At 44.4% G+C, this 23,367-nt stretch overlaps 14 non-coding genes across 14 annotated transcripts; all 14 read left to right on the forward strand.

Annotated features, from left to right (window-relative positions):
- The first annotated feature begins 894 nt into the window (after positions 1–894).
- Positions 895–967, forward strand: Trnav-aac (transfer RNA valine (anticodon AAC)). Its single transcript has one exon. It is a non-coding gene; the product is annotated as a tRNA-Val (tRNA).
- A 256-nt stretch (positions 968–1,223) lies between these two features.
- On the forward strand, positions 1,224–1,296 carry Trnav-aac (transfer RNA valine (anticodon AAC)). Its single transcript has one exon. It is a non-coding gene; the product is annotated as a tRNA-Val (tRNA).
- A 273-nt stretch (positions 1,297–1,569) lies between these two features.
- On the forward strand, positions 1,570–1,642 carry Trnav-aac (transfer RNA valine (anticodon AAC)). Its single transcript has one exon. It is a non-coding gene; the product is annotated as a tRNA-Val (tRNA).
- A 314-nt stretch (positions 1,643–1,956) lies between these two features.
- On the forward strand, positions 1,957–2,029 carry Trnav-aac (transfer RNA valine (anticodon AAC)). Its single transcript has one exon. It is a non-coding gene; the product is annotated as a tRNA-Val (tRNA).
- A 277-nt stretch (positions 2,030–2,306) lies between these two features.
- Positions 2,307–2,379, forward strand: Trnav-aac (transfer RNA valine (anticodon AAC)). Its single transcript has one exon. It is a non-coding gene; the product is annotated as a tRNA-Val (tRNA).
- A 271-nt stretch (positions 2,380–2,650) lies between these two features.
- Positions 2,651–2,723, forward strand: Trnav-aac (transfer RNA valine (anticodon AAC)). Its single transcript has one exon. It is a non-coding gene; the product is annotated as a tRNA-Val (tRNA).
- Positions 2,724–3,000: 277 nt separating this feature from the next.
- Positions 3,001–3,073, forward strand: Trnav-aac (transfer RNA valine (anticodon AAC)). The gene has a single exon. It is a non-coding gene; the product is annotated as a tRNA-Val (tRNA).
- A 259-nt stretch (positions 3,074–3,332) lies between these two features.
- Positions 3,333–3,405, forward strand: Trnav-aac (transfer RNA valine (anticodon AAC)). Its single transcript has one exon. It is a non-coding gene; the product is annotated as a tRNA-Val (tRNA).
- A 272-nt stretch (positions 3,406–3,677) lies between these two features.
- Positions 3,678–3,750, forward strand: Trnav-aac (transfer RNA valine (anticodon AAC)). The gene has a single exon. It is a non-coding gene; the product is annotated as a tRNA-Val (tRNA).
- An 11,606-nt stretch (positions 3,751–15,356) lies between these two features.
- Positions 15,357–15,429, forward strand: Trnav-aac (transfer RNA valine (anticodon AAC)). Its single transcript has one exon. It is a non-coding gene; the product is annotated as a tRNA-Val (tRNA).
- A 3,097-nt stretch (positions 15,430–18,526) lies between these two features.
- On the forward strand, positions 18,527–18,599 carry Trnav-aac (transfer RNA valine (anticodon AAC)). The gene has a single exon. It is a non-coding gene; the product is annotated as a tRNA-Val (tRNA).
- Positions 18,600–18,832: 233 nt separating this feature from the next.
- On the forward strand, positions 18,833–18,905 carry Trnav-aac (transfer RNA valine (anticodon AAC)). The gene has a single exon. It is a non-coding gene; the product is annotated as a tRNA-Val (tRNA).
- Positions 18,906–19,209: 304 nt separating this feature from the next.
- Positions 19,210–19,282, forward strand: Trnav-aac (transfer RNA valine (anticodon AAC)). Its single transcript has one exon. It is a non-coding gene; the product is annotated as a tRNA-Val (tRNA).
- Positions 19,283–19,514: 232 nt separating this feature from the next.
- On the forward strand, positions 19,515–19,587 carry Trnav-aac (transfer RNA valine (anticodon AAC)). Its single transcript has one exon. It is a non-coding gene; the product is annotated as a tRNA-Val (tRNA).
- Positions 19,588–23,367: the final 3,780 nt, after the last annotated feature.

Here is a 23,367-nt window from a genome sequence, read left to right on the forward strand (position 1 = left end):
TTTGTTTCATGTCTTCTTAGGCTGCAGGGCAGCAGTGCAATTTTGGGGCCACCTCAGCATGGTTCTTGGCATCTCTGGCGAGCTCACCTGGACCCGCATCACCTTCCTCGATATGACAGGGGAGGATGCTTACGCTTGGGATATTTTAGTTATTCTAGGACTGCATGCTTTGTGGATACACAGGACGGATGTTGTGAATGGGAGAGTACCTCCTCAAATTCCTCTCGTCGTGCTCGCAGCAAAGCTCGACTGGTGCGTCAGCGTCGTAAAGGAGCGCTGCGGAAGAGACACTGACCTACAAACCAAGGTGCAGAACACAAGAAATAGACTGAAGGCCACTCTACCAAGAGAGCTGAAAAAGTTCGTGGCGATGATCGGAGATCACTGAGGCCCTTCGGATAGCCCTCAACACAACGTAAGAGTAAACTGAACGAGTGTCACAGGTCTTCGGGTGTTTTTTAATCGTGGGCGCCGAAGTGAAGGCGTCAACAATGTTTTGTATATAGACATTTGAAGATTTTAATTAAAAAAAAAAAAGAAAAAAAAAGTAGTGGTTATCACATGTGCCTAACACGCACAAGGTCCTCGGTTCGATCCCGAGCGGAAACACATTTTATGGACCTCTGGTTGTGTTTATTCTTCCTTATCCGATTTGTAAGATAAAGTGTTATTGTTGTAAACATATCCCCCGGTACACCAACACACACACACACACACACACACACACACACACACACACGTGTTTCTTCATTAGCAGTAGGACGCGAACAGAGGAAAGAGAATAGTCTGTCGTCCTGCATTCTCGCAGGTTGTTCTGTTTTTTCCTCTGTGGAGATGTCCATTAGAGAATCGAACATAGTTGCACCGGTGAGGAGCGGGTGACAGCGTGTGCTTGTTTCCGTGGTGTAGTGGTTATCACATGTGCCTAACACGCACAAGGTCCTCGGTTCGATCCCGAGCGGAAACACGTTTTATGGACCTCTGGTTCTGTTTATTCTTCCTTATCCGATTAGTAAGATAAAGTGTTATTGTTGTATACATATCCCCCGTACATCAACACACACACACGTGTTTCTTCATTAGCAGTAGGACGCGAACAGAAGAACGAGAATAGTCTGTCGTCCTGCACTCTCGCAGGTTGTTCTGTTTTTTCCTCTGTGGAGATGTCCATTAGAGAATCGAACATAGTTGCACCGGTGAAGAGCGGGTGACAGTGTGTGCTTGTTTCCGTGGTGTAGTGGTTATCACATGTGCCTAACACGCACAAGGTCCTCGGTTCGATCCCGAGCGGAAACACGTTTTATGGACCTCTGGTTGTGTTTATTCTTCCTTATCCGATTAGTAAGATAAAGTGTTATTGTTGTAAACATATCCCCCGGTACACCAACACACACACACACACACACACACACACGTGTTTCTTCATTAGCAGTAGGACGCGAACAGAAGAACGAGAATAGTCTGTCGTCCTGCACTCTCGCAGGTTGTTCTGTTTTTTCCTCTGTGGAGTTGTCCATTAGAGAATCGAACATAGTTGCACCGGTGAGGAGCGGGTGACAGCGTGTGCTTGTTTCTGTGGTGTAGTGGTTATCACATGTGCCTAACACGCACAAGGTCCTCGGTTCGATCCCGAGCGGAAACACGTTTTATGGACCTCTGGTTGTGTTTATTCTTCCTTATCCGATTAGTAAGATAAAGTGTTATTGTTGTAAACATATCCCCCCGGTACACCAACACACACACACACACACACACACACACACACACACACACACACACACACACACACACACACACACACGTGTTTCTTCATTAGCAGTAGGACGCGAACAGAAGAACGAGAATTGTCTGTCGTCCTGCACTCTCGCAGGTTGTTCTGTTTTTTCCTCTGTGGAGATGTCCATTAGAGAATCGAACATAGTTGCACCGGTGAGGAGCGGGTGACAGCGTGTGCTTGTTTCCGTGGTGTCGTGGTTATCACATGTGCCTAACACGCACAAGGTCCTCGGTTCGATCCCGAGCGGAAACACGTTTTATGGACCTCTGGTTGTGTTTATTCTTCCTTATGCGATTAGTAAGATAAAGTGTTATTGTTGTATACATATCCCCCCGTACATCAACACACACACACACACACACACACACACACACATGTTTCTTCATTAGCAGTAGGACGCGAACAGAAGAAAGAGAATAGTCTCTCGTCCTGCACACTCGCAGGTTGTTCTGTTTTTTCCTCTGCGGAGTTGTCCATTAGAGAATCGAACATAGTTGCACCGGTGAGGAGCAGGTGACAGCGTGTGCTTGTTTCCGTGGTGTAGTGGTTATCACATGTGCCTAACACGCACAAGGTCCTCGGTTCGATCCCGAGCGGAAACACGTTTTATAGACCTCTGGTTCTGTTTATTCTTCCTTATCCGATTAGTAAGATAAAGTGTTATTGTTGTATACATATCCCCCCGTACATCAACACACACACACACACACACACACACGTGTTTCTTCATTAGCAGTAGGACGCGAACAGAAGAAAGAGAATAGTCTGTCGTCCTGCACACTCGCAGGTTGTTCTGTTTTTTCCTCTGTGGAGTTGTCCATTAGAGAATCGAACATAGTTGCACCGGTGAGGAGCGGGTTACAGCGTGTGCTTGTTTCCGTGGTGTAGTGGTTATCACATGTGCCTAACACGCACAAGGTCCTCGGTTCGATCCCGAGCGGAAACACGTTTTATGGACCTCTGGTTGTGTTTATTCTTCCTTATCCGATTAGTAAGATAAAGTGTTATTGTTGTAAACATATCCCCCCGGTACACCAACACACACACGCACACACACACACACGCACGTGTTTCTTCATTAGCAGTAGGACGCGAACAGAGGAAAGAGAATAGTCTGTCGTCCTGCATTCTCGCAGGTTGTTCTGTTTTTTTCCTCTGTGGAGATGTCCATTAGAGAATCGAACATAGTTGCACCGGTGAGGAGCGGGTGACAGTGTGTGCTTGTTTCCGTGGTGTAGTGGTTATCACATGTGCCTAACACGCACAAGGTCCTCGGTTCGATCCCGAGCGGAAACACGTTTTATGGACCTCTGGTTGTGTTTATTCTTCCTTATCCGATTAGTAAGATAAAGTGTTATTGTTGTAAACATATCCCCCCGTACAGCAACACACACAGACACGTGTTTCTTCATTAGCAGTAGGACGCGAACAGAAGAACGAGAATAGTCTGTCGTCCTGCACTCTCGCAGGTTGTTCTGTTTTTTCCTCTGTGGAGTTGTCCATTAGAGAATCGAACATAGTTGCACCGGTGAGGAGCGGGTGATAGCGTGTGCTTGTTTCCGTGGTGTAGTGGTTATCACATGTGCCTAACACGCACAAGGTCCTCGGTTCGATCCCGAGCGGAAACACGTTTTATGGACCTCTGGTTGTGTTTATTCTTCCTTATCCGATTTGTAAGATAAAGTGTTATTGTTGTAAACATATCCCCCCGGTACACCAACACACACACACACACACACACACACGTGTTTCTTCATTAGCAGTAGGACGCGAACAGAGGAAAGAGAATAGTCTGTCGTCCTGCATTCTCGCAGGTTGTTCTGTTTTTTCCTCTGTGGAGATGTCCATTAGAGAATCGAACATAGTTGCACCGGTGAGGAGCGGGTGACAGTGTGTGCTTGTTTCCGTGGTGTAGTGGTTATCACATGTGCCTAACACGCACAAGGTCCTCGGTTCGATCCCGAGCGGAAACACGTTTTATGGACCTATGGTTCTGTTTATCCTTCCTTATCCGATTAGTAAGATAAAGTGTTATTGTTGTAAACATATCCCCCCTACAGCAACACACACAGACACGTGTTTCTTCATTAGCAGTAGGACGCGAACAGAAGAACGAGAATAGTCTGTCGTCCTGCACTCTCGCAGGTTGTTCTGTTTTTTTCCTCTGTGGAGATGTCCATTAGAGAATAGAAAACATAGTTGTACCGGTGAGGAACGTGTGGCAGCGTGTGCTTGTTTCCCTGGTGTAGTGGATATCTCATGTGCCTAACACGCACAAGGTCCTCGGTTCGATCCCGAGCAGAAACACGTTTTATGGTCCCCTGGTTGTGTTTATTTTTGCTTATCGGATTAGTAAGATAAAGTGTTACCGTTTAAACATATCCCCCCCGTACAGCAACACACACACAGACACACGTGTTTCTTCATTAGCAGTAGGACGGGAACAGAAGAAAGAGAATAGTCTGTCGTCCTGCACTCTCGCAGGTTGTTTTGTTTTTTCCTCTGTGGAGATGTCCATTGGAGAATGCAACAGAGTTGCACCGGTGAGGAGCGGCTGGCAGCGTGTACTTGTTTCCGTGGTGTAGTGATTATCACATGGATTCTACTTCCGGCCGCGAAAGCAAACGGTCGTGCTTATGATGAGCTCCGAGGGAGCGGTTCAAAAGGCTAACTCCAGTCTGGATGCTCAACGTTCTTCGGTGTCGACCGACATACAGGATTACAGGATTATTCTGCCTCCTTTGCCAAAGGAATCGTTCGGCAGTAACGCCGTAATTCTTCACGCCGATATAACTGCTAGGCCGTACACGATTCATGGTTTTAAGGCTGCTTTGAAGAACATGCTCGACCCGAACGACATCGCCGAGTTTGGGGGGGGGGGGGGGGGCGTATCAAATGAATCACGTTTGGCTGATTACAAGAAGCACACAGGAAGCGAAGGAAAAGCTACTTCAGCACAAGACATGCATCGTGAAGGAGAAGAAATGCCTTCTAATTGATACGTGTCAGAAGGAGGTGACACTTAAAGTGTTCTGACTGCCGCACCATGTCAGCGACACACAGGTTCAACTTGCTTTCGGCGGGTTTGGAAAGGTGACGGAAGTGCATCGAGAAAAATGGCGCGACGACCTTTTCGAGAATGTGGAAACCACTACGAGAACGATCAAGCTGACATTCTATGAAGACGTCACTACAGATCGAATTCCTCACATTTTGAAGGTGAGCGTCAGTCAAGTTGTAATATCCATTCCCGGCAGACCGCGATTGTGTCTCCGCTGTCGGGTAGTGGGCCACATAAGGCAGCAGTGTAGAACTCCAAGATGTGACACTTGCCGTCGCTTCGGCCACACCACACATGATTGCATCCGGTCCTACGCTCAGATGACTCGCCAAGCCCGCGAAGATGAGGACATTACCATGGACCAGAAAGAGACTGATGACGCAATGACAAGCCCAACGGACCTTTGTGCTGCGAAGGAGAGTTTGGAAGTCGTTGTTCCAATGAATTCTGCTTCTCCGCCGAGTGTGCCTGCGCTGGTAACGGAATTTGAGCAACGATCTGTGGAGTCTGCGACTTCCCCTATGGTCTCGCAGTGTGCAGAAAATAAGGACAATACGTTAGAGGGGGAATATCGACAAATTGGAGCGAGAAATGTCCGAGGTGATCGATGGCCTGCCAGCTACGCCGACAGACACGGAAAAATTCCAGCGTGTCGTCCACCGAACCAAACGTAAGAAATGGGCTATTCCCAAGGTTCCCTGCGATACGCAGCATTGGCTGAACCCCTTGAAAGTGACACAGTAAAATATTGTAGTACACGCCAGACCAATGGTAAGGACTGCGCTATATGATTAACAATGTTTTTTCCTATGTTACTCACTGGGTCTGTCAGCAGTGACTTATTCTACGAATGTAGTTTGTCATGCAGTAGTGTCCTTTGAATTTTACAGCCTCTGGATCTGGTACTATCCACAGGCGGAGACGACCCCGAAAACAAAGAAAGACTCGAACTGCCTCCCTCATTCACCAGCTTCAAGTATCAAGGGGGCGCCTACGACGTGCACTGTTTCGAAGCCGTGCTACTATGCATTTTGGGGGCCTCACAAGAAGCCAGATAGTGTTTGCAGCATCACGGCATCATCACATCATGTCAAAACGTGCTCTTAGTCTATTCCGTGTTCAACTATTTCTGCAGCCATTGAACAAGTTTGGTAGGAGGTGCCCCCCCCCCAGTTTAGGAGCTTTGCTCTTAACTTGCATTTCGAGGGTCCTCAAGCTTATCGCTACTTAAGTAAAGTGGTTGGCTAAAGGACATCGCTGTGGAGCCTGGAGTCATGCCTTCGGTCCTTCAAAGACTTAGGACAAGACTCCAGGGACTGCCACCAAAAGATCGTACATGCACAGTGATTTTTGATGACATGTCCATAAAGGAACATCTGCAGTAAGATTCTGGATCAGACGCAGTTTATGGCTTTGTGGACACAGGAAAGGAAAGGAACTTTGAGATGGCAAAATCAGCACTTCTTGTAGTGCTCTCAGGATTAACAAAAGCATGGGTGCAACCCTTGTCGTACATTTTTTCAAGGTTTACCGTGTCAGCAGATATTCTAAATGATTTGCTTCAAGACTTGAATAGACAGCTTCATTCATTGAATGGTTTTGTGAAAGCGGTTGTCTGTGATCAGGGTGCCAGCAAGTGCGCATTGCGTAGAAATCTTGGAATCTCCCCGTCAAAACACTATTTTTCTGTGTTGATGACTCAAAAGTCTACTTTATTTTTGACCCACCACATTTGATGAAGACTACGCGGAACATGTTATTGAAGCATGACCTGCAGATTGGAGATGCCCAACACAAGGTTCAGTGGGCCTTCATTAAAGAGTTTTATGAGCCAGACTTTCCCGTAAAGGTACGACTGGCACCCATGTTGACAGACGACCACATTCACCCGACGGTATTCAGTCGCATGAACGTCAAATTTGCAGCACAAGTACTGAGCAATAGTCTTTCTACTGGGATCGCTGTCCTTATTAGCGCTGGGTACATGCATCCAGCAGCCACTGCGACTTCAGATTTCCTCCTTAGGATGGATGTACTGTTTGACTGCTTAAACAGTTCATCCATTCAGCGGGGTGATGACAAAAAAGTGAGATTTGCAATCAGTGATTCCACCAAACTTAAGGAGTTACTAGAGTCTGCAGTACAGTGGATTGCGCCGTGGAAATTTGACGGTGATAGGCAACCTCCTACTGTTAGGGGTGGCAAATCACAATTTGTGCAATACTCGTGTTGTGGGAGGACCTTCCCCAAAATTTTGGTTTCGAACATCTGTTGTCACGGCGGCTCAACCAGGACCCTGTGGAAAACATGTTTGGTCAATTCCGGCAGATGCTCGGGTGTAATGAGACACCAAACACGTTTAAGATCGTAGCAGGCCTCAGGCATACCCTTGCGGGGAACCCCATGAAGCTTCCAAGCAAAAGCAATTGTGAGGCTGATACGACTGAACTTTTAAACGATCTGTTGCACATGCCGGTTTCCTCAACTGCAAGCAGTTCTTATGAGCCTGCCGACTCTCAAGGGTTGCCTGCAGTTGAGGAAATGCAGGCTGAACATAATATGCGTGATGTGCAAGAGCCCGACGATGTTATTGAGGCTAATGCACAATACGCATACGCAGGGTCCTTGGTTCACTGTTTCTTGAAAGAATCGGAATGTCCCAACTGCCGAAACTTGTTGAAGGCTGCAGATGAGGGGCTTCTAAGACAAGAAGGTTTGTACACTTACTTGCAAAGTGAATCACAAATGTCTGGCAGTTCGTTTTGCATACCATCAGATGCCTTCTTTGCATGCTTTTGAAGTTAGAAACCATATTCTTACGAGAGGTTGCAAATGTCCTACACACAAAAGGAGTACAGCAGCGCCTCATAAGTGCATTCACTCAGAGCAGTCATGAGCCTTTCTGCTGTGCAGCATGTCAAGCCCAGTTCATATCTTTTTTTTGCCATAAAGCGGATGCAATACTGTATCAGACTTAAAAACAGAGAGTCTGCTGAGTCTGCTCACAGAAGGTCAGAGCAGAGAAAACTAAAAAAGCTTCCAACGTAATTGCAATTCCATCAGCAGCTTCACATGAAAAGTACAGCACACGAAAGAAAACAGAAAGCACTTATGAGTCCTACTGAACGCTCTGTTGATGACCCCAGGCTTGACATACTGCATGATAACTTTGAAGGTTATTTTAGTTATGCGACATTTTCTACAACCAAAGCCTGTTATATGCAAATGGGGTTCTGTTTTTCCTTTGAGATGCATCGTGTTGGTGGAAAAGTATCAAAATTTGTACCTGTGCTGTATGATCCTTTGGTACGAACTCTATAGAGTGAAATGTCACATCTCAAAAACTTCTTTAAAGCAAAATAGTTCACTTTTACTTTACTTTACTTTGCATATTCTTAACACTGTGATAAACAGGGATCCAGTTTTCCACACTACAAATATTCAAGCTGCATACGAAAACATGGACAAATTTTGTTTTCTTCCAATGCAGAAATGACACTGGTCACATGGTGACATAGATTGTAATGCATAAAAGGGATAGGGCGCAGACTAACGGGTGTCTCGGTTATTTATTTTTTTTAAAGCCGTTTATTATGGTTCATGGCGCTACGTACAAGAATGACATGAGTGAAAGAATAACGATATTTACATTATGTACAACTCATTGAAAACTGCTGCACATTAACATAATACGGCAATACAAAAGCAAACTCCACAACAACCCAAACGTCGCGAAACGTTACAAACACAAAACCTCGCATGAACAAGGAAAGGTAAGCTTAGTATAATAAGGACATGTAGAAGAAGTAGGAGCATGAAGACATGAAGGACTGACTGGTAAGAAAAAATTAGTAGTCTACGGGGCCCGTTCGTAAGAGATTAATGACGTTCAGCCAGGTGTGCGCAGTTTCGTCAGAGGATGTGAACACTAAAAAGTGCGCTAACGAAAACACCATGCGACGGAATATGGGCCAGGAGCCGACCGGTGGCTCATTTGCGTCATATATTCGTCGAGCTACCCACAGTGTGTACAACCCCAACAGGAGTAGGATGTCCATAGGCAAATCGCATCCAGGCCTGACAGGAAGGAAGCGTATAGCACGGGAATTTAAGTAGATGTCCCTTTTGAATGCGCGCTGGAAAACGTCCCAAAAGAAGATGGCGTCTCGACAATAGAGAAAAGCGTGCTCAATGTTTTCCTCTTCCGGACAAAGGCGGCAATTGAAATTATTCCATGGCACCCAAAACCCTCTGTCGCGCAGCCACGCACGAAGCGGTAGCGTTCCAGTGTGTAACCGATAGAAGAAAGTCTTCACCTTTGGACGCACTGGCATGCGCCGTACACGCAAGAGAACATCACCGCCAGGCTGGGGTGCAAACATCGTACGGTACATTGGAGGCGGAAAAAGCGAATCCAGAAGAGCGTGATAGAGGCGTTTCCGAGTGGTTTCAAAGATGAACTCTCTAGAGAACCTTGCCAGGAGGAATCTGAACGAGTCTGCTACCTCTTTGTAGAAGCCCCAAACAACCATAGGCGTGTCATATACTGTCGACAGTAAGAGTTCCGGTAGCTCATCACGAAGGATGGCAGCAGTGCAGTGCTGGAGGAAAGGGTGTAGCTGGTCGCGTACAAAGCACACGCGCCAAACCAACTGACGAACGAAAAGGCAGGACAATCCCAACCCCCCGAGTTTGACGGGCCGGAACAGATTTCCACGTCTCATTGGTTCATACGACGAACCCCATATAAAGGTGCACATGACCCGCTGGACTCGATTAATATGTGTTCTTGCGCATGGGAGTACTTGCAGGTAATAACTTATGCGAGAAGCAAAAAATGTATTTGCCACATATGCGCGACCGAAAATGGAAAAGTCCAAAGGTTTCCAGGTTGCCACCAGGTAACGCAGGCGACTCAAGAAAGAAGTCCAAAAGGACCGTGAGCGTCTTGAACAGTTGAGGTCAATTCCCAAGTATTTGGGAGCTTGCGTAGACCATGACAAGCTTGCCATAAAGCTCGGCGTGGAATCCCACCGCCCTAGCCAGGATCCACTGCATTTAGGCCAGCTAATGCGAGCGCCACTAGCATCACATCACATCACATCACATCACATTTGTTCCTTGCAATGCATAGTTTGCACAAAAACTTAACACGCACAAGGTCCTCGGTTCGATCCCGAGCGGGAACATATTTTTTAACATCTGGTTGTGTTTATTCTTCTTTGTTCTTTGAATAAGATAATCTGCTGTTTTAACCAAACAGACATACAAGTGCTTCTTCATAGTACAAGGATTGGGACGGAACAAAGAGAGTAATGTGACGTCTCGCACTGTCCCACTTCTCTCTTCTCTGTGGAGATGTTCATTAGAGAAAGTAACCGCATCAGCATCGGTAAGAACCGGTTGCACGTTCGTACTCGTTTCCGTGGTGTAGGATTCTACTTCCGGCTCTCGTTGAGTACGGTTGTGGGAGTATGAGCTCTAGCGGAGCAGCATCAATGGCTAGGCCTAGCCGGGCTAAATCATCGTCACTACAGGCTAATACGTGTCAAGGAACTTACAAAATCATCATGCCTACGTTACCGAAAGGAGAAATCTCTCGTAATACGGTGTTCCTGCATGCCGACCCGTCGGCGCGACCGTACAAGGTGCAGGATTTGGATCATATCAAGGTGCAAGGACATCGCAGGATTTGGATCATATCTATTCAATCATGTTTGGATCATCACCATGCATTCTGACGAAGAGAAAGAAAAACTGCGGAAAGCAGGTGAGTTGACAGTTAAAGGAAGACCCGTTGTGGTCGACCCGAATTCCAATATGATATCCTTGAAGCTACACTGGCTGCCGACAAATGTTCCAGACGAGGTTGTGCGGCGTGCTTTATCGCTGTACGGAACAGCAAAAGAAGTTGTGAGAGGAAAATGGAAACTGCCAGGTCTCGAGGGAGTAGAAACGACGACACGTTTCGTGGTTTTCCATCTCAAGGAAGGTTGCACGACGGAAAGCATCCCTTATGAACTGAAAATTATGGGAGCGACGGTGCTCGTGCCTGTACCGGGGAAGGCAGCTTTATGCTAGCGGTGCAAGCAGGTCGGACACATACGAAGTCAATGTCGAACTGAATACTGTTGAACATGTAAAGGTTTTGGGCATATTGCTGAGGACTGCGTCCATTCCTATGCCGCAATGACAAGGGGTGCAGTGGAAAAACCAAACGCAGACATGGTAATGGATGTGCAGGACACAGAGGCTACCATGCAAGACAATGAAGAGCCAGTGCAGAAGCCAGGCGCTTCCGACAGCGGACAGACTGAAAATGAAGTTGTGGAAACGGTGCAGGAGATGGACAAGGAACGACAGCGAAAGGAGCAGCAGCGATTGGACTGGTCTCGAGAAGAGGACCCGCTAGGAAAAAGGAAAGGGACTGATACTGAAGAAAAGGTGGGAGACGCCAGGCAGCCCAGTCAAAAAAAAGGAATGGGTCCAATTGGAAATTTGAATTGGTACCAATAGGACTCAACTGGACCAACACGAAAGCCAATTGGATTTTTTAATTCCAACTGGATGTCCAGTTGAAAATTTTAAAACCGATTGGGAAGTCCAACTGGCTCCTTGGACTCCAGTTGGACAGCCAATTGGAAAGTCAAGGTCCAATTGGAAGCTGAAATTGGAATCAACTAGACCAATACAAAACCCAATGGGGACCAACTGGGCACTTCAGTTCCAACTGGGCTGCCCAATTGGAATTCATAAACCAAATTCCAACTCCAGCCGGCTTCCTGGCCATATTAGTTGTACACTGCTAAGTCAATGTTGAACTGGATAAGCCATTAGACGCTGGAGTCACATATGGTTCATGCTAATTGGTAACTGATATTCCAATGCTCATAGTTCAGAAGGAAAATAAATCTAGTCTATCACATCACATGTTTCAATTGACCACCCAATTTGACAAACTGGGCCTTAGTTACTTTGTAATATTTAACTAAGGTTTAATTTCCTAAGTTCCAATTGGACACACCACCATTGCGAACTGGAAATCCAACTGGCACTCCCAATTATTTTTCAAATTTTAAACTGTCATCACGTAAACGTTCCATACACGTTGCCGATACGCGGAGATGGTGATTCAAAATATATAATTAAACAAACTAGTTTGTGCATCACAAAACACCCAGATCATCGTCATCAATTAAAATCAACCCTCCGAAGAAAAAAAAACGGCCGCCATGTTGATGACCAGCCGATATATTGCAGCCATCCTTTTTTGTTCATTTCGTGATACCAATTCTTGACCTAGTGCAGCCACAATGTGTACTTGAAAATACCGCAATAATTAATTAGACGTATATCAGCAAAAGCAATTTATTTTCATCTTGTTCATATGCCATGTTCGCTGCCATTTACGAAACTGTGGTGTAAAGCGGCTGGCTGCAGGGCTGCTACTGGCATTTTTGAATACGCGAGCGACCAACGGCCACGAGAGACGCGGTGACATCTCAGCCGCGTAATTCAGTGTGTTCGTGATAAATGACTACCCCTGAATACTAACCGTGTGCTCGTAAACTTTAGTATCCACGCCGTTGTCGACGTTATATGGTTATACTGACAGGACAGACCCGGACGTCAGCTTCGGCTACCACCGCCCAGCGATCCGGACTCATAGAGGTATGTTCGCCTTTGTTGTTTTTCTCTTTCTGTGACGCGCACAGGGACTGGGTTCGCATGCCTCGTTTTACAGCATGAAGAGCAAATTTACCGAAACCTAGTTTTAGCTCAACTTGATAACGAATCACAAGTCCCAATGATTGTGATTGAGTGGCATGCAGCATCAACATTACCGCGGCTAACAGTTTGTCAATACGACAAGCTCGGGGAGAAAAATAGGGCAGCCTCATGAGTAACTTTTAAAAGTAAAAGCATAAATGGGTTTAACAAAAAAGAGACAAGGATCATAACGAGGAGGGTATGAGGATCCCCAACGCAGGGGAAAAAATGGTTCCCTTAAACAGTAAAGAGAAAATTTGTACCGTGAAGTCTACAGATTGGTGGGCACCCTGGGTTTGTCCAAAATTGTTGTGTAGCCGCAGCAGTGAGCTCCTGTATTGTTGATTTGTTAAATATTTGGGAACCACAAGTGGATCCCTATTCATAATTGGGTATGTTTTCAGAACCACAAGGGACACTGAAGTGCAGGAGTGAAGAGGCACACAGAACTGCACCCAAGGCTACAAGGTGTACCCCCATTGGTATCACATGCAAGTGCTATACAAGACTGCAGTGATTTACCCCATTAGCATGATGATCTAGCACTACGAACGGGACAGAGAGAAGAGACGACAGGATAGGTGCTAGACTTCCAACAAAATAATTTATTGGCATAAGACTGTCACTCATCATTCTTCACTTTGTCCCACATATTTAGGAATTTCACTTCGTTACCAAACAAAGTGATAGAAGCATGACTTACACACTGATGCTCGTTTTTTCTTATTTCGAACGCCTCTATTGTTTCCCTGGTACACTGATCACATGGACGACCTTTTATCCTCGCCTCCGAGAATCACGGACAACAGCCACATGTGCTACAATGCACAGACAAGTGACCGGACGGGGTACCCTCAGGGTAGCAGCATGCTCCCTTAGCCGAATGTTTAAGTAACGCCTCATCTGGCCAATGTATCATCTGTCATAGGTCAGCAGTATTTCATAGACCATGTTTTGCCTTGCGTGGAACAAACTACTTGAGATGTTTTATGTCACATTGACCGATGTTCTTTCTATGACAGGCCATATTGCACAATTTCCCTAATTTTTCTCGAGCAGTGAGTGCCACAGGAATAGAATGCATGTTTGCTGGTTTCTGTAAATTATGGGACAATTTATGTATATATGGTATGACGACCAGTGCCTCTCAACATCTCAAGTAGTTTGTTCCATATAAGGCAAAACGTGGCCTATGAAATGCTGCTGACCTATGGTAAATGATACATTGGCCAGATGAGGCGTTACTTAAACATTAGGCTAAGGGAGCATGCTGCTACCCTGAGGGTACCCCGTCTGGTCACTTGTGTGTGCATAGTAGCACATGTGGCTGTTCTCCATGATTCTCGGAGATTAGGATAAAAGGTCGTCCATGTGATCAGCGTACCAGAGAAACAATAGAGGCGTTCGAAATAAGAAAAAACGAGCATCAGTGTGTAAGTCATGCTTCTATCACTTTGTTTGATAACGAAGTGAAATTCCTAAATATGTGGGACAAAGTGAAGAATGATGAGTGACAGTCTTAGGCCAAAAAATTCTTTTGTTGGAAGTCTAGCACCTATCCTGTCGTCTCTTCTCTCTGTCCCGTTCCTAGTGGGAGTTCATCATGAAAGATAAACACCAACATGCCCTATTGTTACCCTATTAGTATTGCATACAAGTGCTATGCAAGACTGGAAAGACATACTGAGTGATAGACAAGGATGAGGCACACAGAACTACCAAAGCTACAGAACGTACCTCATAGGTATCACAGGCAAGTGCTATACAAGACTGCAGTGATTTATCCCATTAGTATAACATAAAAGACCTACTCCAATAGAATCACATACAAAATGTTTTTGTTATCGTACTACCTATAAAGCTTATATTTTTTATTAAAAACCTGTTCGATTCTAGTGTACAAAGATATCTGAAAATGTCTAGTCAACCAGTCTAGTCCAAACATGAATAAATACTCAAGTTGTTACCCATTGTTATCACATGCAAGTGCTATACAAGATTGCAGTGATTTATCCCATAGTATCACATACAAGGTGTACTCCTTTAGAATCACATACAAAATGTTTTGTTTTATCACAGTACCTAGGAAGCTTATATTTTTTTTATTAAAAACCTCGTTGATTCTCGTGTACCAAGATATCTGAAAATGTCTAGTCAACCAGTCTAGTCCAGACATGAATAAATACTCAAGTTGTTACCTTGTGTGTGTGTTTGTGTGATACTCTCTTATCAAACCAATGGCATTTTCAACTGGTCCCCTTGAGATATTCCAGTTGGACCATTTATCATAACCATTTGCATTTAATTGGTTAGCTGGTATGGCACCAATGGGTCTGCCTGAGGATGCCAGTTCTTTCTAATGGGAGAGCCGATTGCTTTTAATGGGTGGGCCAGTTGCTTTTAATGGGTGGACCAATTGTTTGTAATGGGAGAGCCAATTGCTTTTAATGGGAGTACCAGTTGCTTTTAATGGGTGGACCAATTGTTTGTAATGGGTGAGCCAATTGCTTTTAATGGGAGGACCAATTGCTTTTAATGGGTTTTAATGGGAGGACCAATTGTTTTTAAATGGTTTCAGTCCAATTGGGTGACAAAAACACAACTGGAATTCGAATTGGTCCCAACTGGAAATTGTCCAATAGGACCAATTCCATTTTTTCGGCTGGGAGGACCAATCGGGGAAGTGGCAAACTCCATTGAACAAGAAAGACATCAGCATCGGTAAGAACCGGTTGCACGTTCGTACTCGTTTCCGTGGTGTAGTGGTTATCACATGTGCCTAACACGCACAAGGTCCTCGGTTCGATCCCGAGCGGAAACATGTTTTTTAACATCTGCTTGTGTTTATTTTTCTTTGTTCTTTGAATAAGATAAAGTGTTGTTGTTATAGTCAAACAGACACACAAGTGCTTCTTGATAGTACAAGGATTGGGACAGAACAAAGAGAGTAACGTGACGTCTCGCACTGTCCCACTTTTCTCTTCTCTGTGGAGATGTTCATTAGAGAAAGTAACGGCATCAGCATCGGTAAGAACCGGTTGCACGTTCGTACTCGTTTCCGTGGAGCCCATGCCAGGTTAGATCGTGTGTATGTTACGGCGTCAAGTACGAAGAAAGTCTACAAATACCGGGTGGAACCAGTGTACTTCAGTGATCATAGTCTCGTGGAAGTTACATTGGGAAAATCCGAGCTTTTAGAATCATACAAGCAAGGATGGGTGCTTTGGAAATTTAATGTGAAATTGTTGGAAGACCAGAAATTTGTGGATGATGTCAAGAAGGAAATCGCAAAGATCATACCAGGCTGTGGAACCCAGATTTTATTCTGGGAACAATTCAAGCAGCGAATACGATTCCTTGCTATCGAGAGAAGCAGCATCATAGCGTACCAAGCAAGATGGCGTGAAGACGAATTAAAGAAAAAACTGCACAGTGTCACGTTATTGGGATCGGAAAGTCCAGGAAGATACTATAAATAAATGGAAGATATAAAATACGAGCTTGAATTGATAAATCACTCCAAATATGAAGGCGCAAAAATTAGGGCAAGATCACAGCAATTTCTTCCAGATGAGCTACCTGGTAAACGGCATTTCACTCAAGAAATGCAATATGCGAAGAAGAAAGTTATACAAGAAATCCAGCATGAAGGAAAAATAATCTGTGAACAGACAGAAATACACAGATGCTTCGAAGAATATTATGAAGAATTAATAGTTAAAGAAAGAAAAGCGAAACTGACGGATTGTGAAAACCAATGGAAGCTGACGCAGCTAACAATGGAAGACCAAGAAATGTTAGACCAGCCATTACAACTACAAGAGATAAGAGCGGCAATGACATCATTGCGAAAGAACAAGACACCGGGACCTGACGGACTAGGGGCCGAATTCTATCAAAAGTTTGCCGATTTTTTATCACCGGTGTTATTAGAAGTATATCGGGAAGCCGAAAGAGAAGGATTGCTACCTGGATCGTTTCGACGATCACACACCGTCCTAATACTGAAGAAAAAGGCAGAAGGAAGAATACCATGTGTCGCAGACTACAGGCCTATCACACTCAGCAATGTAGATTATAAACTGTATGCCAAAGTCCTCGCAGCTAGGCTGCAGAAAGTCATGGGAACCCTCGTCGCAAATCATCAGACCTGTGCCATCAGGGGTAGAAGCATCCAAACGAACATTCATGTGCTCCGTACTGTAATTGATGTATGCAGGCAAGAAGGTGATCAGGCGGCAGTCATTGAGGCCGACTTATCGAACGCCTTTGATCGTGTGAGTCATGATTTCTTATTTTCCACTCTCCAGCAGATGAATGTCGGAAAGGTGTTCACGGAACGTCTTCGTCTCTGTTACAACGCGGTGACGACGAAACTAGTAATTAATAATAAGTGCACACGTGCAATCCAACTGAAATCATCGGTACGACAGGGGTGCCCATTATCCCCACTACTCTACGACCTCTATATAGAACCACTGTGCCAAAGTGTTTTAAGCAACATGGATATAAGAGGCTATCACCTGGGTGACAGCATAGTGAAGGTCTTGGCTTACGCTGATGACCTGACGTTTGTGGTTGCGGACAAAAAGAGTGTTGCGGGAGTGCTGAAGGAAATTGAAGAATTCTGTAAGTTGTCGGGTGCCAGGCTTAATAAGGAAAAGTCAGTTGGTATGTGGGCTGCACACTGGGGCTCTACACCAGCGATGTATGAGGGTATCAGGTGGCAGTGTAATCCGACTGTATACTTAGGTGTCCCCCTGCAGGAGACCAGAAACACTAATGGGATGTGGACAGAACTGTGTAAAAAGGTGCAAATTCGTGCAAACATGTGCAAAGGGAGAGAGCTGTCCATCTTCCAGAGGGCAAGTGTCTGCAATGTGTTCCTTGTTGCAAAAGTTGTCTACCTGTTACAAGTGATGCAGTGTTCGAGGAGCAAAATTCAACAACTTCACCGTGTGTTTGCAACACTGATATGGAAATCAAACTTCGAGGCAATGCGAAGGAACAACTTGTTCAAAGCAATACGTGATGGGGGAGTAGGGCTACAGCATCTGTTTGTCCAAAAACTACTTATGAGGCTCTTTTTCTTTCGCAAATGCAGGCACCCTGTTTTGTGTGAAATGCTGCAGAGTGTTGGACAGGTATATCTACCGCAGATCGTGGTAGGGACTGTGAAACGTACGTTTGTGTTGTCTGGCTTCTACAATGATGTGGTGGAAATATCAGGTTCCTACTGACTAGGTTTACAAGAGACTATGTGTTCAGTGTGTCAAGAAGCAAGCTAAGAGCGGATCTCATTGAATGCCTCTTTCCAACTCCAATATACAGACAAATTCCGAGTGACTGGTCAGGTACTGATGTACTTTGCCGTGTTAGGAAAATGCCGATTAAGCCAGCGCTAAAAACATTTTTCTTCAAGATACATACAAACACGTTGCCCGTGAAATCGTGGCTGCCAGCGAAAGGAATATTCGTACCATGGTCAGTTAACTGTCGTTACTGCAGAGAACCTGAAACTATTGAACACATTTTTCTTTATTGTACAGAGGCCCAGTTCCTGTGGCAAGACCTAAGTATATTAATTCGGAAAAGTTTGCGACTTAATCCCCACACGATGCGCTACTTACCCTTAGCAGAGAAGAAAGGGCCACGATATGACGTCCTGTGTGTAGTCGCATTGTACTCATTATGGAAAGTCATCATTGCTGGCAGAAACGAGGAGCCCATGAGACCACCGATGGTATATTTAAGAGAAGAACTAAGACAAATGAAACGATATGCTGAATACAGAGGAGAAGTACCGGAATGGCTTGAACAATTCTGTGGCTGTGTTGCTCCAAGTCGGAGTCCACTCTTTTAAATGCAAGTGTTTTTAATCTGATGTCAAGTTAAAATGTATAAAAAAAGAAAAACTCGTTTCCGTGGTGTAGTGGTTATCACATGTGCCTAACACGCACAAGGTCCTCGGTTCGATCCCGAGCGGAAACATATTTTTTAACATCTGGTTGTGTTTATTTTTCTTTGTTCTTTGAATAAGATAAAGTGTTGTTGTTATAGTCAAACAGACATACAAGTGCTTCTTGATAGTACAAGGATTGGGACAGAACAAAGAGAGTAATGTGACGTCTCGCACTGTCCCACTTTTCTCTTCTCCGTGGAGATGTTCATTAGAGAAAGTAACGACATCAGCATCGGTAAGAACCGGTTGCACGTTCGTACTCGTTTCCGTGGTGTAGTGGTTATCACATGTGCCTAACACGCACAAGGTCCTCGGTTCGATCCCGAGCGGAAACATATTTTTTAACATCTGGTTGTGTTTATTTTTCTTTGTTCTTTGAATAAGATAAAGTGACTGTAAAGCGTTTGTAAACGGTTTTTGTAAACATCCTTTTGTAAACCGTTACGTTTACAAAAGGATGTTGTTGTTTTAGTGAAACAGACATACTAGTGCTTCTTCATAGTACGAGGATTGGGACAGAACAGAGAGTGTAATGTGACGTCCCCCATGCACTGTCCCACTTTTCTCTCCTCTGTGGAGATGTTCATTAGAGAAAGTAACGGAATCGCATCGGTAAGAACCGGTTGGACGTTCGTGCTCGTTTCCGTGGTGTAGTGGTTATCACATGTGCCTAACACGCACAAGGCCCTCGGTTCGATCCCGAGCGGAAACATATTTTTTAACATCTGGTTGTGTTTATTTTTCTTTGTTCTTTGAATAAGATAAAGTGTTGTTGTTATAGTCAAACAGACATACAAGTGCTTCTTCATAGTACAAGGATTGGGACAGAACAAAGAGAGTAATGTGACGTCTCGCACTGTCCCACTTTTCTGTTCTCCGTGGAGATGTTCATTAGAGAAAGTAACGGAATCGCATCGGTAAGAACCGGTTGGACGTTCGTGCTCGTTTCCGTGGTGTAGTGGTTATCACATGTGCCTAACACGCACAAGGCCCTCGGTTCGATCCCGAGCGGAAACATATTTTTTAACATCTGGTTGTGTTTATTTTTCTTTGTTCTTTGAATAAGATAAAGTGTTGTTGTTATAGTCAAACAGACATACAAGTGCTTCTTCATAGTACAAGGATTGGGACAGAACAAAGAGAGTAATGTGACGTCTCGCACTGTCCCACTTTTCTGTTCTCCGTGGAGATGTTCATTAGAGAAAGTAACGGAATCGCATCGGTAAGAACCGGTTGGACGTTCGTGCTCGTTTCCGTGGTGTAGTGGTTATCACATGTGCCCATAGGTGGGCATTTTCCTACGGCCTCACTCATCCTCACCTCACGAAGCACAGACTTTATTGGCCTCACTCACCCTCACCAAATTTTCCTCACCACTAACTAAACCTCAGTCGCCCTCACCCTCACATTCCATTTTAAATTTTGCCCTCGCAAACCTCACCTCAGGGCATCGGGATCCCGAGAGGCCTCACCATCCTCATCCTCACATGCCTTCACCTCATGAGGCTATTCACAACCCTTATGGCCTCACGTATCTTCACCTCATGAGGGTCCTCATCCTCACGTGTCCTCACCTCATGAGGGCCCTCATATCCTCACGGCGCCTCATGTACTTTCGCCTAATGAGGACCCACATGGCCTCACGAGTCCTCATCCTCACGTGCCCTCACCTCATGAGGGCCCTCATGTCATGACGTGTCTTCAAGTCACTAGGAGGCACATGAGCCTCAAAAGAACTTTCCGTCATGTTCACATGACACGTCAACGTTGAACTACTGTGTCGGTAGTTGGTACTAATGATACTGCGCGGCATTAAACTGTTTATAGGTTTTCGTGCTGTGCTTGGATAAATGTGGTAACAGGTGTTACTGTCACAGTGAAGTTTAACGTTAGTGTTTGGCATCAGCATAGAGGAGCCCGAACCGGGACTATCCTTGACTTTGCTGACCAAGAGCGAGGGAGGCTCCGCCCCCAAATGGTGCGCCAATAGGAGGACTCAGGCTCGCAGACTCGCAGGCGGAGCGCTGCGGCCTCTGCTCTTGCCTAATAGATGGCGCATCGGTAGCGCTCGGCTCGGGATATGTGAGCCGCTGTTGTCTGCTTCTTCCGGTAGAGCTACGACCTTGAAGCCTCTGCTCTCGCGTAAGAGATGGCGCAACATTGGCGCTCGGTAAGGGCACGTGTGGTCACCATAACTTTGACCCTCGACCTTGAGACTGGCCGGTAACCTAAATTCCGATGACGCGGCGATAGCAAACCATAGTGCGTAGTTTTGATGATTATGCTTCATGAATATGTCATTACATTACCAAATTTGTGGCCAGTTCGACGTTTTGCTCCGCTCTTTTGCGTAAACATTGTCTTAGCTCATGAAAAATGAAAGAAATATTTGTTCTACTCCTCACACTGAAATAAAGCATTTAAAATAATTGTCCATGAAGAAGACCGAGAGACACGGACACAGAAGACGACACACGTAGGTTCTCAGTTGGTCTCTGAGAACCTACGTGTGTCGTCTTCTGTGTCCGTGTCTCTCGGTCTTCTTCATGGATCTATACCAGCTAGCCTGCACCCTTTCCCTTGTTCCTAAAATAATTGTACTGTGTGTTTCTTTTTTCTTTTTGTAAGTAGTTACGCAAGTATGTAAAAAGGACAGAAATGTTGCTGCTTGTTCTACTCCTCGCACTAAAATAAATAATTTAAAATAATTGAACCTCTGTATGCAATAAGGGGATAAGTCGAAAAATCCCAAAATGAGAAAATGGGCCTGATATGATTGTCCGTCCCATTGACACACATGCATTTCCCGTTTTTTTTTACCATGCTGTAGCGGGCCAACAAATCGCAATAAGGTCCTAAGTTTTCATTGGCAGGTGCATACTGGTATGTAGATGTCATTGCAACAAAAATAGTAAAAATAAGTAGACTTATCCCCTTATTGCATACAGAGGTTCAATTGTACTGTGTGTTTCTTTTCATGTTTTTTTTTCTTCTCTTTTTGTAAGTAGTTACGCAAGTATACTGTGTAGTTTTGACGATTATGCTTCATGAATGTGTCATTATTACATTACTAAATTTTTTGGCCAGTTCGACATTTCGCTCCGCTCTTATGCGTGAACATTGCCTCAGCTCATGGAAAAGGAAAGAAATGTTGCTGCTTTTGTTCTACTCCTCGCACTGAAATAAATCATTTAAAATAATTGTACTGTGTGTCTCTTTTTTTTAAAGTAGTTACGCAAGTATGTAAAAGGGAAAGAAATGTTGCTGCTTGTTCTACTCCTCGCACTGAAATAAATAATTTGAAATAATTGTACTGTGTGTGTCTTTTTCGTTTTTTAAGTAGTTACGGAAGAAACTGTTTCGTTTTTGTAAGGGATTCCGGGATCGAACGTCGTTTGGTCGAAAGCTGTCGCGGAACATTTGGACGAAAGCCATTTAATCGAACACCGTTTGACCGAAACGGCAGCGGTCATGAAACAGAACACACAGACAACATGAGAAGATTAAGAAGCAATTCCAAAGGCCCTGATACCTTCTGCATATTTCCTGCAGATATGTTGCAAAAACGCTGCGAACCACATGTCTCACGTTAGCGTGGGCGTAGGAAAAAATTGTCCCAGTTTGCGGAGCATTTTACCAAATGAAACGTTTGGGCGTACTTTTAGCAATACGCTGAGACAGTATCAGCCACGAGGACATGAGAGTGGAGCTAAACGTCTAATTTTACTGCAAACGCAGTTTCAGCAAATGCAAATAAATAGCGAGAAAAAAAGGCACATCATCAGATCGCCTTCTGGATGCGAAAAAGTGGATTAGGATGAGAAATGTGTTTATGGGCGAGCGGATGACACAGAGTGAAATGTTCCTTGGGATAACAGCATTTAGAACTGAAGCTTTCTTTTGTTGTTTTCTTCTTTTTTGTTTCATCAACGCTCCAAGCGAACGAATAAAAGAATCGATCGAACGACTGCTGCCGTTTTTGATCAAACGGTGTTTGATCAAATGCCTTTCGACCAAATGCCCCGCGTTCGATCAAACAGCTTTCGACCAAACGACGTTCGATCAAATGTCCCGGAACCCTTACAAAAAGGAAGCACACACACAGTGTACAATTATTATCTTTCATAACTACTGACAAAAAGGAAAAAAAGACACACACACACACACAGTACAATTATTTTCTTCCGTAACTACTTACAAAAAGGGAAAAAAAAGAAACAGAATATAATTATTTCAAAGGATGTAGTTCAGTGTGAGGAGTAGAACAAGCAGCAACATTTCCTTTCTTTTTACATAGTTCTGTAACTACTTACAAAAAGAAAGAAAAAGACACACAAACAGTACAATTGAAAATTATTCATTTCAGTGCGAGGAGTAGAACAAGCAGCGACATCTCTTTCCTTTTTACATACTTGCGTAACTACTTACAAAAGAGAAGAAAAAAAAGAAACACACAGTACAATTATTTTAAATGATTTATTCCAATGCGAGGAGTAGAACAAAAGCAGCAACATTTCTTTCCTTTTCCATGAGCTGAGGCAATGCTCACGCATAAGAGCGGAGCGAAACGTCGAACTGGCCAAAAAATTTGGTAATGTAATATTGACACATTAATGAAACATAATCGTCAAAACTACGCAGTATACTTGCGTAACTACTTACAAAAAGAAAAAAAAACGTGAAAAGAAACACACAGTACAATTGAACATCTGTATGCAATAAGGGGATAAGTCGACTTATCCTTTTTTTACTATTTTTGTTACAATGACATCTACATAAAGTATGTACCTGCCAATG

This window comes from Ornithodoros turicata, chromosome 1 (assembly GCF_037126465.1).
Source record: "Ornithodoros turicata isolate Travis chromosome 1, ASM3712646v1, whole genome shotgun sequence".
Classification (NCBI taxonomy): domain Eukaryota; kingdom Metazoa; phylum Arthropoda; class Arachnida; order Ixodida; family Argasidae; genus Ornithodoros; species Ornithodoros turicata.